Here is a 16,990-nt window from a genome sequence, read left to right as displayed (position 1 = left end):
TCGTGCGGCAGACTCAATCTACCTGATCTTGACAAGAGAAGTTTTCAATCTTCATGGGACGCTCTTCTTATAGACTCCAGATTATCTTCTATTCTTCAGTCCTCCACCAATCCTGAAGATAAAGCATGTCTTCTTGCTACTTCTTCCCCTGAAACAGATACCTGGTCCCCTGAAGCTATCTCATCTCCATCCTTAGGGCTGCATCTTCCCGACGAAAGTTTTCGAATCGCTTGTGCTTTACGTTTGGGAGCAGATGTCTGTGAACAACACCAGTGCCCTGCTTGCGGAAGTTTAGTGGATAAGAAAGGCATAGATGGCCTATTATATCTTCACAGTGCTGGCAGATACTCTTGACACTCCACTGTTAACGACATCATAATGAGAGCTCTAATATACTCTGGAACGCCTTCCATGAGAGAGCCAATGGGGTGTAGTCGCTCTGATGGCAAGAGATCAGACAGGATGTCTTTGGTGCCTTGGAAACGAGGGAAGGCTTTAATATGGGATTTTACTTCTACTGATACCCTAGCCCCCTCTAATCCTCCTCCTTCTTCCACAAAAGCTGGGACGGCTGCTACTCGCAGAGAATATGAAAAGAGACGAAAATATAACAACCTCTTGGACAAATACCACTTCGTCACCATCACCATTGAAACTTGAGGCTCTTTGGGTCAAGAAGGTCTAAACTTCATAAAAGAGGTTGGACACCGCATAACTCTTAACACAGGCGACACCCGAGCTTCATCCTATCTTATTCAAAGAATAAGTATGGGTGTGCAAAGAGGGAACGTAGCAGTGATGCTTGGAACGCTCCCCCCAGGAAAAGTCTTTGGACGAAATCTTCCTACTGTATTCACCCTCCTCTTACCAAACGTACGTTATTGCAGATAGGCGAAGAATCAACCATTTTTATATTTTTCCAATATAGAATACAGTAAAACCTGCCTTCAACGGACCGTTTATTAAACGGAAAACTGTCTTAAAGGGAAATATTTCATGGTCCCATGGATTTTGGAGTAAAAGACATGTAAAAGTCCCTTCATTAGGCGGAAACTGTGTTATGCGGACAACGGAAAGCAAAACAAACCTTTAACGGAAAATTCTGAGTTTCAGACTACATCGTTTAGAAAAGTTTTAAACATCCTGTGAGAGGGTAAACATATACTGTCTGCGATAAATACTTCGTTCTTTTGTTAAATCTTTATGGGCAGTGTTGTCCTTCGTCAATCACTACTCATATTCAGATTCCAAAATTTTTCGCTAGTCCTACGTAGTATGTCAGCTGTCAGTCTTCTTTGTAGGCGTACTTCTGTTCCGCTTGTGTAGCAACTAGCGACAGCCAACAAAAATGAGAAGAAAACTGACAAAACAAAGTTCTGGAAAAAAGGAATTGAGGTAAAGCAGAATAAACGTATATATCTCCATCACGTGTCGTGAAAACAAGGAGGAAAGAGTTCAGAGGACTTTCAAAATTCCAGAGAAAGCTTTCCTGTGTCCTGAAGTATACCGCAGCCAAGTAGTAGCAATATATGCAAAAAATCCTGCTTGACTATTGGGAAAAATAAAGGAAAGTGTGCACAGCATATTTTGTGCTTATTTTAAGTTTTTTGGGTATTAATCCGTAGAAGGAAAAAGTACTGTAATTGAACAAGTTGCGTACATCAATATATTTTCTCATTATGTCCGTTATAAGCATATCTATTTTTTTAACGGAAAGGTCTATCTCCATTAAGCGGAAACCTGTCTTTAACGGAAATTTTTGCGAGTCCCGCTCGATTCCGCTGAAGACAGATTTCATTGTATTTTCGAATAAGACTAATTGTTGTGTACAATTTGTAACATTGGATATTATTATCATTATTACTATTATTGAAACTCGCAAGAAAAAACTTCTATTATTCGATTAAATCCTGATTTATGTGCGTATGTGCATTTTCCCAACAAAAACTGTATTTTTGGATGTAATAAGTTGAATGCAAGTGGTGAGCTTTTGAATTAGAAAATTAATATGGTTATGTAGATGTATTACGATAAGTTTCAAATAGAAAATTTGATATTGTGCAGTGTTAACGTATAGCAAAATTGAAATACAAAGTTTGATATCAAGTCATAAATTTGTAAGGAAAATGGACATAAAATTTGTACTGTTAGCTTAATTACATGGGCATTTTAAAGGACAACTCCAGTGACTTCTCACTTTCTTGACCGGTGAGTACCATGTCAGGAATATGTTGGTTTCGATGTCAGAAAATGAGATGTGTTCGAACAGGAGTCAAAAACCGATAGACAGTGCCTACACTGAAGATACTTCTCAGGTCACAGTGCGCAACCGAAGAGGATTTCTCTACAAATATTTGGGTTTGATCTCATCTCCTGGCTGCTGCGTAATTCTATACCGCATATTACCCACGAATTTAGCCCCATTATCCAGCAGGATCCTCACAAGAAGTGACAAGAATCGGCCCAGAAGGAAGAATTGCTTACTTGTTCGGATGCGTATCTCCAGTGACCGACGAACCCATCGGGCATTGTGGATATGAGGAGCACATAGGGACACGCTGGTGTTTGAATATGCAAACCCCGATGTCACACCTGCAATTATTCCAGTACCAGAGCTCAAAACGGCCAGACACTGTTGATCGCTCTCTGCTATTTCGACACATGTGTCAGATGAGCTTGGTTTGGTTTCAACTGCAACCCATTCTTGGGCTTAGTTGCCATATGCAGCAAGCCCGTAGCTAGGAGTTTTTTATGGGAGACGCGTAGTTCAACTTGCTCCCTGACACGCACACACACCCAAACCAGGCTCAACTGACGCAGTGGGCGAAATAGCATAGAGCGATCAGCAGCTTCTGGCTGTTTTGGGCCCTGGCACTGCAACAACCTCAAATGGGACATGTCATAATAGGAAACTAGCGTGTCTGTACGTTCGGCCCGTCCCACAATGCCCGAGGAACCCGTCGGTCGTTAGATATACGCGGCCCCCACAGATAAGCAATCCGCGCTTCTGAGCCGGTTCTCGCCACATCTTGAGTACCTTACTGGATAATCGGGGTAGTTTCTTGGGTAATGTGCGGCATAGAATTACGTAGCAGAGTGAGAAGATGAAGACAGACTCAAAGATGTCTACAGAAATATCTTCAGTGGCGCACGCTGAACCGAGAAATGATTACACTGTCGGAACCATAGATCGGTTTTTCGACTCCTGTTCGAACACACTTCACTTTGTGACATCGAAGCCAATGTATTCGTGACCTACGGATACTACCGGTTTTCTACATGCCCATATTGATCCTGGTACCCATAGTTCAAGAAAGTAAGGAGACAACAATGCATTTTGTGGAGTTGCCCTTTGCACGGAATTCTTAAATTTGCATGAAAAATTTTAATTTTTTTCTTTTCTTTACGTTGGTCTACTTTGATTTGAGACTTTCAAATTTCATCCCATTTTCGACTGAAAAGTATTTGTAAGCCAGCTGGAAAATAATTATATATGATAATTGAATTTAAATTCAACGCAATTTCACCCATGACAAACACTTAACCATTGTATGATTGTATATTGCGAAGGTCAGATCCACTGATGTACTCATATTGTAACAGAGAGGTACTTGAGTGAAGAACCGTAGAAATTCAAACTCCGATTAGTGATAATTTCACAGTCTTGTTTTATTACAAATGTGAACTCCTTGGTCAGTGGAGCTTCTTTGTGTCTAAGCGGTTAGCGCCCGCGCCTTTGGCACGGGAGACCAGGTTCGATTCCCGGAGGGAGCTCAAGAGGTTTAGACTCCACCTTAATCAGATGTTCCATGTCTCATATAGCCTCGCTGTTGAAAGTAATGCTAAACTAAAGTCAAATTCAATCTAACTTCTAATTTCCAAAGAAGAAAAAACGGCAGATATTTTCGCATGCTTTGAATTGTAGCAAGACATGTAGAAACAGAAAGCTCTATTTGTATCTTCCTAACATCTTATTTTCTTATCTTTGTATGAGGAATTTGTGGCAAGTTACTGATGAATGTGAGGTGAAGCCCATTGGGGATTCGAATCACTCTGAAGAACAAGGTCGGAATTTTAACTGTCCTCGATACTTCTGTGGTCGTGTCTCTGTTGTGTTTGAAATAAATCGCAAGGAAGTGAGGTACCACTGGCGAATAATACCACGGTTGGGGCGAATTTTTGTAGAAAAAAAAAAGATTGGCAAAGCATGAAACTCGTATGGAAGTGATCCGGGTTCTAATCCCATCGTGGCAATTATTTTTTTTTCTTTATTGGGTGGTATTGTTTACGTAAGTGGTATTGTAAGTCTGTTATTTCTTTATTATTATTATTATTATTATTATTATTATTATTATTATTATTATTATTATTATTATTATTGTAAAGTCAAGACTTGGCTACATATTTTGTATTATATGAAGTTTTTGATTATTCAATTTCAAGTTTTTTGTTGATATGGAACATATCTGAAGTGGTGAATTGCTTAAAACATTAATATTTCTAGCAGCAGTAGTAGTAGAAGAAGTAGTAGAAAAATAAGCAATTGTTGGGAAACAATAACCTTTGGTTTGATCAGTCGTATTTTTGATCAATACTAACGATATACCTTACGTATTCATCAATTCTTGGCTAATCACTTTACATTCCCAGACAGTACGAATCAAGGTTGATACTGATGACGTAACTTCTTGTTGTTGGTTTTTAACCTCTGAAGAAATCGTCTCAACTCTAAGAACCAGAGAAATGGAAGATTTGTCATGTTAGTGTGCATCAGAAGTATCAATATTACAAATGATAAAAAATCCATAATTACCTCAGCAGGAATGGAACCGGCTAGTCCAACATTGAGAAACTGACGCTTAGAAAGAAAAAACTCGATTTACAGAGAATTCAGCAAATCGCACACTCTTTACCAATCGAATGTTGTAATAATAACGGAAAACTCTGATTTTAGTCATGATAAAATAGTGAAATTATTAGAAAGAATAGTCCAGAGAATTATATACGTCTAAAGAAGGAATCACACTTGTTCGCACACTTACCGAAAACGCCAAACTTTGCACACATGTTCAAGATATCGTGTGTCTAACGGGAAAACTCCGATATCGTGACACGGGCGTCACTTTCCATGCAAATGGAGTGTCGAAATTTTTTGTCGTTTCGAAACGTTCGTTTTTATCCTACTTCCACATATCATTGAAACGTTATTTTTTCTGAAGCATTCAAGAAAGAAGCGTAGTTTATGTTAAAACAAGAGCACTAAAATTCGTTTTCGTTCGGCCGCTAAAATCGAAAAAAATGTGAAATTTGAAACTGCTGTTGATAGAAAGTCGAAATTTCGTACTCGTTTTTATTCTGATGCGTAGTTTGCGAGACCGTGCTTAAAGTTGAATAAAGTAGCCATCTTGTGTGTAAAACTGTCCATTGAAAGGTTCAAGGGTGCACTAATTCTACCCTACTTATAGAAATGGTGGAATAACAAAATTTCGTCCAAATGTGCAGATTACAGCATAAGTAAGGAGAAAATCCGACATGTTGAAAAAGTAGTAACTTTTGATTCAATATGGCGGTTGAAATGTTTGTAGCGATAGGACAGTCAAGTTTTGCTATATCATGAAGGTTGAAAGGTAGTTTAAGTGAAGAAACAAATCATTGGAAAAGTCACCGTCTTGAATGCAAAGTTGCCATGTTGTTGAATTACTTCATCTGAATTGTTATGTACTATTTGGAGGGTAATGGAACGATTATTAACCCAGTTAGTACCTTGGGTGAGAGGTAACACATCCGCTTACTAAGTGTGAGGTCTGCGTTCAATTCCCGGCAAAACCTTGTTTTCTCTTGCATTTTTCTTATTACCATTGCTTTGTATTAGGACAGTAGTTTCTGTTTGTATTGCGCGAACAAAATATTTTCGTTGTTACATACGTAATAAGACAAGAGTTTATACCACAACAGTTGAGATGGTCTCGAGACAAGGCAGTATGTTAGTGTGAAGATTCGAGACGAGACAGAACTGTTTGAATACAAACATATGTAGCTTTCGAGAGGAGACATCAGTTGCATGACATACTATCGACACGAGACAACGTAAAATTTGGTCTTGTAATAAAACTGTGTAGTTTGTGCAGTTCAAGATGATATGCAAGCAATAATACCGTTTGAATTGAAGTGTGCTTGGTGACAAGTGCCTGCTGTAAAAGGAAGTAAATTCGTCTACATTACTTTTTTAGAAGTTTACACAGTTCATGGCAAAGCCATGACCGTGAATCTGGAGACGGAGCCCCTAGCGTGTGGCAGCGAGTTTAACTTCAAATTGAAAAACAAAAAGACGTAAAAACACGCAAGAACATCAGGGAGAATCTGATCTTTAGAGGGCTTCGAACCCTCAACAGGCACTCCTCTTGACTCGGATCTTAAAGGATTATTATTTTCAAATTTAACTAATTTTACGAACCTTCTTCAGTACTTTATGTTTCCGATATTTATTCCTTTTATTTAATGTTAGTCGTTTTACTCACTTAACAGTTTTCCCAGTAAGAACAGGGACAAGAAGACAGAAACATTGAAGACAGTTAAAATCACAAAGGTTCTTTGCACGTTCTTCCCTTTCCTGAAGTAAAACAATAATAACATATGGTGAAAATGCAATTTTTGGTCTTCTATCTTCTATGTGTTGTCAAATCAGTAAAACCACACGAAGAGCAATATTAATACACAAGACGCTCAACCTCTTAGCTATTTATGACATAACAATTACAAAGATCCGAAATACTCTAATATATCCACAAATCATCATTAGTCATCTCCCACCAAAATACTTCATGAGGTTTTCCGACACCCTGTTACTTTAGATGTTGTTAATACGCGAAGTTCATTGATTTCATCACTTATTAACTTACTCTCTTATGATCATCGAAACCTTTAGGATACTTTCCGTAGGTATAAAAAGGGGAAATTTAAATGAAAATGAAAATTAAATTCTTCAGTTTTACGTCCCACAGTTATGCCGGCTAGGCTAAATGAGACAATGATGACGAGAAATGAATGAATTGGTGGAATGAATAAAGTATTAGGAAACGGGAGAACTGCGAGAAAACCCACGCAGATGGTGTTTGTCAAACACAAAGTCCACTTGGCGCGAGCTGGGATCGAACCAAGGGGCCCATGCACCAGAAGTGAACGCTCTACCATTGAGCCACCGCGGTCCCAATCAAGGGCATTTTGTATCCAGGCTTGGTTTTGCGTCCGAATACAAATTTAAAAACAAAAAACATGACATTTTCCTTCCCTAAGCCCTTACAGTGAAGTATGTTGCTTCTTCAACAAGACTTGAAATCCCATGAAAAAGTACATGTAAAAGATGTAGCCATGTCGTCGAGTTTGCAGTAATAATAATAATAATAATAATAATAATAATAATAATAATAATAATAATAATAATAATAATAATATTAATAAAAGTAAAAATAACATTACAATAAATCGAACAAGAAAAGCAACTACTACGACGGAAATTGAACTGAAGTGGTCTTCTTGTAGTCCCCTTCGTTAAGATTACGCCACAAATCACTTACACAACACTTGTAAACTAAACTACAAAATTTGTAAAGTATTTACGAAAGATGAACATACGGCTTCATATTTTACATGATTTGGTTATTATGGAACTCTGAAGCTATTAAAACCTACTATCGTTATCCGTATATGAATTTAGGTCGAGTATATCAATAGGCATGCTGCTACACTTATATTCATATTCACTTCAAAATTGCTGCCAACTGTTGTTTAATATGTGCATGTAATAGGCATTTCAATAAGAAATGTGAACATTGAAATATAAAAGACAGCGTGCTGTAGCGTCAATGATTCGCTGCGTATTGGCCAAGTCATAAAGCTAAGTAAGAGACCTGTAGTGTTCCGACAGTAAAAGTGCAAGCGTTCAAGCAGAATAGAATCGGTCCTGTAAGACATACAATAACTTTCCGAGTGTGAAGATATCTCATGACGTGACTACATCTTTTCCATGAAATGTTTAATGTGGTTTCATTTTTTCCCGTTCTTCCTTTCTTTCGTTTCTGGTTGTTACTATATAATCTGCACACCCCACTGTTAGGTATTCAGGGATGGAAATATAAAGTGATTGTTTGTTACTTGCACACTAAACCAAGCGTACCAATACTAAATTTCAGCTTTCCATATGTACGGGAAGCTCGATAAAACTTCTGATGTTCATAAAAGAGCAACTGATCAAATGAACTTTGCGCATTAATAAAATCTAAAGTAACAGGACTATCAGAGTCAAATGTAGCACTTTATCTAAGCTTGGTGACTACATCTAATCCTAAAACTGAAGCAAAAATGCATCCAGAACGAAGTAATGAGAGGTCAGAAACACACCGAATTGTTTGCAGAAAAGAACGAAGTAATGAGAGGTCAGAAACACACCGAATTGTTTGCAGAAAAGCTATCTTCCGTGGCATCTTTCGAGCTTAACTTGGCAGAAACTTGAAATTATTACAATGTTGGAAAGTAAAACTCATAACGTGTTTGTCATGTTCGTGTCTGAAAGGGTAAGTTTTCATTTATTTTTTATCGACAGTATATGTAGAATAGTGCTATAAAATATTTTTCTACTAAATACAAACTTCCATTTGGATTTGAACCTGAGAAGCGTAACATGGAAACGAAATACGCTAACCATTTCTTTAAAAATACTTTATTCACTTATAAGCAATTGCATGTCAGAAGAGACAAACATTGTACTTGATAGTATAGTCTTAATATGTTGCATAGAGGAAAGTTTCAAACAATTTGTTACTAGCAGAAGGTGAACAGCTAATGAATATACAAAGTCACATCTCAATTGAAATCTGTTTCTAAAATATACCAATAGTATGTAACGTTATCCATAGTATTGAAATCAGTAACTGTGAACACATTTAAGCGGGGCTGTTGCCGAATTTACTGACATGTAGCTACTTTTCTTGCTAGTTTGACCCTTTTTGAAGTAAAGAACTCTACTTTTACAACTCTTAACACACATTAATTGCAGAAAAGACCGTTTGTTGTGTGCGGCAAATTGATTTCATAATAAAAAGCAAAAATGGAAAGCTATTCGTCCCTTATAACTAGAGGAGCAATAGTTGGAATGTGGAAGGCTGGAATGCTAACAAAGGAAATTGTTCGATCCATGGGACTGGGTATTAAAAAGAGTAAAACATTGAATTGAACGATTCGAAGCAGAAAGGGGAATAGGAATTTCACATAAACAGAAGCTGGGTAGACCGCACGTGACAACAAGGTGAAAATGTGCCGAGCATTAAAGCAAACATAGCAAATATGTTCCCTGCAGAAAAAAAAAAACAACTTTCGATCTGGAATGCAGTGCAGAGACATGTAACTAGACTCATAATATGTTTTCTGTTTTTCACGTTCAACTAACAGATACACATGTACATGCTCACTTAGGGTTCGCATAGACACACATCAACAGGCCACAAGAGTTCTGGAACCGTGTAATCTGAAGTAATGAGAAAGTATATAGTTCAGACGAAGGAGGAAACCTATATGTGTCGCGGCAAGATAACACAAGATATCTTCCAGAGAACGTTCAGCCAACATATAGACAAGACCATGTATCTATGTGTGTTTGGGCATGGATGAGAACAGATGGGGTTGGAGAACTAGTTGATGTATCATCTACAATGAACGCTGACGAGTATGTTCAGGTTTTGGAGGACTGTATGTTGCCATCAGTACGCTTAGTCTATCCTGCTGAAGAAATGCCACAAATAACTTTTATGCATGATAATAGTAGCGTTCATAAGGCACGAGTTACTACGAAGTGGTTAAATTAACATCCCGAAATTTCGGTTTTGGACTGGCCTGCAAAATCTTCAGACTTAAATCCAATAGAGAACCTTTGGGGCATGATTGTACGGGAATGGGATAACAGACAGGAGAGAACAAAGGAGGCATTGCTACAGCATGTTAAAGAGACGTGGGATAGTATCAGGAACAGACCACGAATATGTGAGAGACTGGTATGTAGCATGCCAAATCGCCTTAGAGCTGATAGAAAACAATGGCTGGCGGACACATTATTAATCAATGTATTATTACTACTGATTTACTACTACTAGTCACTACTGGTACTTCTAATACTACTATACAAGTCAAAATACCCAGGGCCGTATCCAAAGGGGGCTACGACGGCCATGACCTCTTCGTCCTACTATAATAAAACGTCTAGTATAATTTACCATTCCCTTCTGTTCAGACCTGCAACTACGGGAGGCATGACAGTGCTGCTCCTCTAATATATAATGCTTACTATAGAGAAGGATAAGTCTCGCCCCCCTAATATCTATATTGGCCCTACTTACGGCTCTATGGTTAACCACAATTTGGTGGCTGGCTGCGGGCCTGGTTATCTTTGATACTAGAGGTACCGGTTAATAATGCGGATTTTGTAACCAAAGAAAACACGATAAGTTTAACAGAAACATCACATGCACTTGATTTAAAGTAATGGCCATCACTAGCTACACATTTCTCCTATCTTTCAGGTAATAATTTGTCAATACCTTCTTAATAGCACTTTGAGTCCTTGAAGGCACACTATTCAGATTCCCACTTGTCCACTTCTTCATACGTTGTGAAGTCCTGCCTAGAAAGTGTGTGTGACATCGATCGGAACAATTAGTAATCTGAAGGGGCAAGGTCTGGTGAATTCGGGACGTGAGTTAATATTTTGCAGGCAAGATCATTTTTCTTGTCGTTAAAACGTCTTGAATTGTGCATTGCTGCATTATCATAAAGCAAAATTAGCTTGTCATGTCTTGTTGCCCATTGCGGGCACTTGACGATCAAAGCATGTTTAGCTTGATTCATGCAGATCAAAGCATGTTTAGATTGACGATCAAAGCATGTTTAGATTGACGCCAGACACACAGATCCCACTCCCATTATGATCCCACATTGTCTTCTTTCCGAACCAATTCGGCTGTGCAGTCGATGTTGATGGTTGACATGGATCAACCCACGCTGTACGTTTTGTACATTGACGATGTTCACAATAAATCCCCTTCTTGTTGTCAGTCTCTAATCAATGTAGAAAGTACTTTCGTTAGTTTCGTTAAAGCAAGAATTCACTGGTGACTTTTCGAGTTTCGATTTCTCTTTCGGTAAGCTGATGTGTCACTCACTTTCCATTGCTTCGAAACGATCAGAAGGTGTTTCCTGAGCAACGTTTCATAGTGCGGCGGTATTTTTGAGTTTGACATGCATCTTCATCCCAAAATGCTTACAGTAGTTCGACTTCAAACTTTTTTTGACCTAGTCGTTCGCTATCGTTCACATCAAAATCATCAGTTGCAGTGCGTTTAACCCATTGTTCATACGTATCTTGAGATGGCACATGTTAACCATATGCTTCCCGGAATATACGATACCTTTCAGGAGTGCTTTTCTTTAAAATAAAGTAATGAATTAACACCTCTCGCATGTGCTGCTTTTGTTGGCACGAACTATGCCATGTTCAGCGTAAATATATCTATGACGTTGACACTTTTTCCCCACTTGACTTCTGGGAATTTGACGTTTCTTATCATTGAAACGAAATAACCCACACAGCACGTCACATGTAAAACTTTATACGGTAACTCCATCTATTGACAACGATCCGCATTATTGATCGGTACAACTACTATTCTCAGTGCCTTTACACATAGTATATATATTAACATTCTATTTTATAGTTTGACATTTACCCGTGAGAACAGACTTGTAGAGACTGACATGCGATGTGTTTTATTCCGTTCACTGCGATTGTGAAGTACTCCTACTCCTACCTTGCTGACTTTCCCTAACTTCTTTAGGTGATGGTAAAGAGTTCACTATGATGTGTTCAACCTTCCGTCCATATCTCTTGTTGTTTGCTGTGAATTTTGCTTTCATATTGCCTTTAAACGTCGAAAGGATGTTCCGCCCTCTGTTCGTCTTTTAAGGTCGTTTCTCCAGATCTAAATTTTACAAACCAAGTTTTAATTACCAGCACGAATATCAGTCCTTTACCGTATACACTGGATATATTACTCACTCGCCTCATCGCTATTCCTTTGTTTACGTTTCCAAAGCATCACATGATCTATATGCACTTCTTCACTCTCTAGTTTAGGGGTATGAGCAACACTTTAATATATTGTACACCATACACTACACTTGACAGAACACTCACTGAACCCTAGTCTATTTACGGAAAGCAACAACGCATTTGTCTCGGTGACACACACGAAATATTCAGCCTACCTCCATCGGAAGTTATGTATTACTAGACCTCATGACACTAGTCACTAGTATAGTAGTAGTAGTAGTAATAGCCACTAGTAGTAGCAAGTCAGTAGCACTAATTCACTGATTAATAATGTGTCCACCAGCCATTGTTTTCTATCACAGCTCTAAGGCGATTTGGAATGCTACATACCAGTCTCTCACATATTCGTGGTCTGTTCCTGATACTATCCCACGTCTCTTTCACATGCTGTAGCAATGCCTCCTTTGTTCTCTCCTGTCTGTTATCCCATTCCCGTACAATCATGCCCCAAAGGTTCTGTATTGGATTTAAGTCTGGAGATTTTGCAGGCCAGTCCAAAACCGAAATTTCGGGATGTTCATTTAACCACTCCGTAGTAACTCGTGCCTTATGAACGCTACTATTATCATGCATAAAAGTTATTTGTGGCCTTTCTTCAGTAGGATAGACCAAGCGAACTGATGGCAACATACAGTCCTCCAAAACCTGAACATACTCGTCAGCGTTCATTGTAGATGATACATCAACTAGTTCTCCATCTCCATCTGCACTCGTCCATGCCCAAACACACACAGATACATGGTCTTGTCTATATGTTGGCTGAACGTTCTCTGGAAGATATCTTGTGTTATCTTGCTGCCACACATACAGGTTTCCTCCCTCGTCTGAACTAAATACTTTCTCATCACTCCAGATTACACGGTTCCAGATCTCCTCTGGCTTGTTGATGTGCATCCTTGCAAACTGTAAGCGAGCATGGATATGTGCATCTGTTAGTTGAACCTGAAAAACAAAACAAAGAATATGAGTACGGTTAAATGCAATGTTCTATTTGTGCATCTTCTAGAAGTAAGAAAGTTTGCTGGACATGTTCTAGAGGGGGGACGACCAATTAAGCCCATATCAAATTCTGACTGTTTTCAAGACTGTATTTATCTATATTATGATATTTATTACTATTTCTATTATTATTATTATTATTATTATTATTGTTATTATTATTATTATTATTATTATTATTATGTCTATGTTGCTGATACGATGTTTGTTGAGATGTAAATTGTACTGATAACGTCTATAAAAATTTTAAAGAAAAGTTTTAGAGGAGTAGAAAACGTTCCTTTGAGCCTCGGAAAGCAGGAATTGAGTTAGTGGTAGAGAAGAAAAGCTGGAGGAGGAATTTTTCAGGCTTCCTGTCTACAAATAATCACTAATTGCATGTATTGACATGTGCAAAACGAGAGATAATATTATTTTTTATTTCGCACAAAAATCCATGCATTAGTAATCGTAATATTTTAGTAAGTTATTATTAGAGAAACTTTTTCTGCTTGATCGAAATGGTCTCGTTTTTCCCACAACAAGGAGGAAGCAACTCTTTTTTTGTCATGCTATGTTGTTTAGCAGCTGACAATTATCATTTTCGTCATTGCTGTTGATGGAGGCTCTGAGAATCACTCGTTGGGCTCCATGGGCTCTGCAGACCACAGTTTGGGGAAAAACTGTCGTAGTGAAGGAAGATTACAATTTTTGGGTTCAAAGTAAATATTTATACTTTTCTGCACACACTACGTTATCTTTTGGCCAAGTAATAGAAGAGTTTTCTGGAAGATATCGTTTTGGTACTCGTAATAAGTACGAGGTTCGAGCAGTTATCAACCCTAACCTCAATAGTAAGAAATAGGGAGTAAATATGAGTTTTGGTCGTGCTTTTCGTTTCGCAGGAGGAATGATAATTTTATGGATCCTTTAATTGAAGGAGTACTATTCTGCATAAGCCGACACAACTCTTCTATGACAAACCTACTGTGCCAATGTTCATTTTCATATGTGAATGATCTGGCGTCTGTGCACTATAAAAATTACAGGGGGATTTAGATTTCTGACCTTTCGGCATCTAAGGCCATTTAGCCCTTCACATTTTGAGGGATGAAGTCCCTCGGCGAGCACACAATCCGGGAAAAGAGAAGAGAGAAAGGATGAGGGAAGGAAGGAAGCGGCCTGGGACCTATAAGTTAGGTACCACCCCGGCATTTGCCTGGTGGGAATGAGGAAAACTCAGGGAAACCTCATTCAGGGTGGCTGGCCTGAAAAAGCGTTTTACACTTTTTCGACCGAGTGCCCCCACCGGGAATCGAACCCGGGATCGCTATAAAAATTACAGTTCCTTAGAAACATTAATTGACATGTGCAAGTTAATCTTGTATACGTGATAGCCTAATCTACCCTTTAACTCCAGATCTCTACTTTATAGGTTTGCACGCACATTTTTCAATTACTAGAGAAAGAAATTACAAGACAAGACAAAGCAATCGATTCCGATTTTGACTATTTCCTGTTTAAGAGCTTAATTTTGTTGCCGGGTTAAGATATAATCAGGAACAAAACATAAGCCGCCTTATGCAGAGTCGTTTTGACGTACGCTTAGCGTCATACTAAAGGCCTGACTACTGCAGGAAACATATTTTATTCAAAACTCCTTAATATGGTACTAATCGCGCGTCAGAACAACTCTGCATAAGGCCCAAGCAATCTATGTATCAATCGATAAAGTTTGAAAAGACAAATTGATCGATACGATTTTACTACTTCCAGTTACCCACTTACGATCGATTGATCCAAACCGATTGATATACAGACTGAATATATTTTATTGTTGATTGTACTCCACCCCAATAACTAAGTTAGGCTCTGTAGACCGACAATTGGTAACCAGCACTAGTTAAAATGGGTATCGATGGATTTGTTTTTCAATTAGAATCAATTGGTATATAGATTGTTTATGTTTCATTGCTGATTGTACCTCACCCCGACAATTAAATGAGGCTCCCTAAACCGGAAGTAGTTAAAATCAGTATTGATCGATTTCTTTTGTCAAGTTCAATCGAGTGAAATATAAATTGTCTATGCTCTATTGCTGTTTATAGGTCATCCTCAGTAACTAAATAAGACTGTAAATCGGAAATGGGTAGTCGGAAGTACTTAAAATTGATATCGATCGATTCATGTTATCAAGTTGAATCGATCGATATATAGATCGTCTATGTGTTGTTCCTGATTACAGTATAGACCAACCTGGAAACTAAATTAGTCTCTCTACGCTGGAAGTGAGTACCCGGAAGTAGTAAAAAGCGGTATAGATCGATTTATTTTATCAAGCTGAATCAATTGTTGTATACACTGTCTGTTTTTGTGCGGATTATGCTCCTCTCCCGGTAACTAAATTAGGCTACGTAAACTGGATGTCGGTAACAAGAAGAAGTTAATATCAGTAACAATATATTTGTTTTTTTTTTCAAGGTGAATCGATATATTTATAGATTATCTATGTGATGCCGCTATATACAGGGTGGTGCATTTAAAATTTGCCACCCCCTATATCTTCGAAACGACTGCGAATATGAGAAAACGCAAAAACACGTCCATCATTATTTTAAGGAGCTTGAATTTTGAGCTATAAAAGGACCCCCAAACACCTCATATAGGGGAACGTAGGGTCAACTTGAAAATTTTAAATGGCAAAGGGGGTCGAGTGATATATCTTCGAAAGAATGTGGACCCCAACCATTTAGTATGCGGTCAACATAGGGACTTGAAACTTTCAGCAAAATATTTCTCTTGTCGAGACCTTTCCAACGATATATATTAGAGCGGTCCTTAATTACATGTCGATTTTTTTACCGAATTTCTTTGCTCCCAACCCGTAAATTGGTTCCATGTCGGACCCAATTTATCCATGAAAAAAAATGGGTTCAACCGAGAATATTTAAGCGACCCCCAAGCGACCTAAAGTTTGAATGCATATCCAATATGCTAATATATAGGAAAAGTCTGGAATAAACCCTTCTTACTTTAAAGCGGCTGAAGGTAAAGGGTCCAAATCTTGGATACTGGGATTGGAAGTAATCCAAATCTGACCCTGAGAAATAGCATGATGACGGCCATTTTGAACTCCGCAATTTTGTATTCGGACCCAAAATTTTAAATGGAAATGATGTTTTGTGGCATCGTTTTTGGATAACCTTTCATTATAAAAACATATCTTCCTACATTTTCAACTTATCTCTGGTCATTTAATTATTTTACCTTTGAAATAATAGTTTATTATCTTTCAATATTGTTTTTTCTTTATAGGTTACTGAAATATTAATAAACTATTACATACATGTAACAAGGAAATAATTATATATGTTGTTATATAATTACATTCCGTCGAAATACACACCAGCCTATATTGAAATTATTTATATGAAATGAAATTACATAAATAATATAATGAATCTTTAAAATGATAATAAAAGAAAGCTAAAGGTTGTGGATAACTAGCCAAATTCTACTGCATCATTAAGCCAATTTTTGTAGCATCTGGATACTTTTTTCTGTGTTCACTGACTATCTGAAATATGTATGGTTTCTCTTTTTCGTCCTTTGTTAAAATGTTCCCGTATTCTTGTATCAGTTTCACACCTGTCTCTGCAACATCATTCACCACCACAATGTTTTTCAATATATTCAACCCACGTTGAAAGTTCACAACTTCTTTCCAAGTAGATGGGAATGTTTGCAGAAAATGTGTATTTATCGAAAATCTTGAGAAACATGTCTTCGAATCTGCGGAAACGAAGTCTGAGAATTCTTTTTCACTGAAGCTGTTGAGTTCTGCACTATTTATAGAGT

Source organism: Thermobia domestica, chromosome 17, assembly GCF_964235325.1.
Source record: "Thermobia domestica chromosome 17, izTheDome1.hap1.1, whole genome shotgun sequence".
Classification (NCBI taxonomy): Eukaryota; Metazoa; Arthropoda; class Insecta; order Zygentoma; family Lepismatidae; genus Thermobia; species Thermobia domestica.
The sequence above is the reverse complement of the archived record's forward strand: the minus strand, read 5'-3'. Positions refer to the sequence as shown.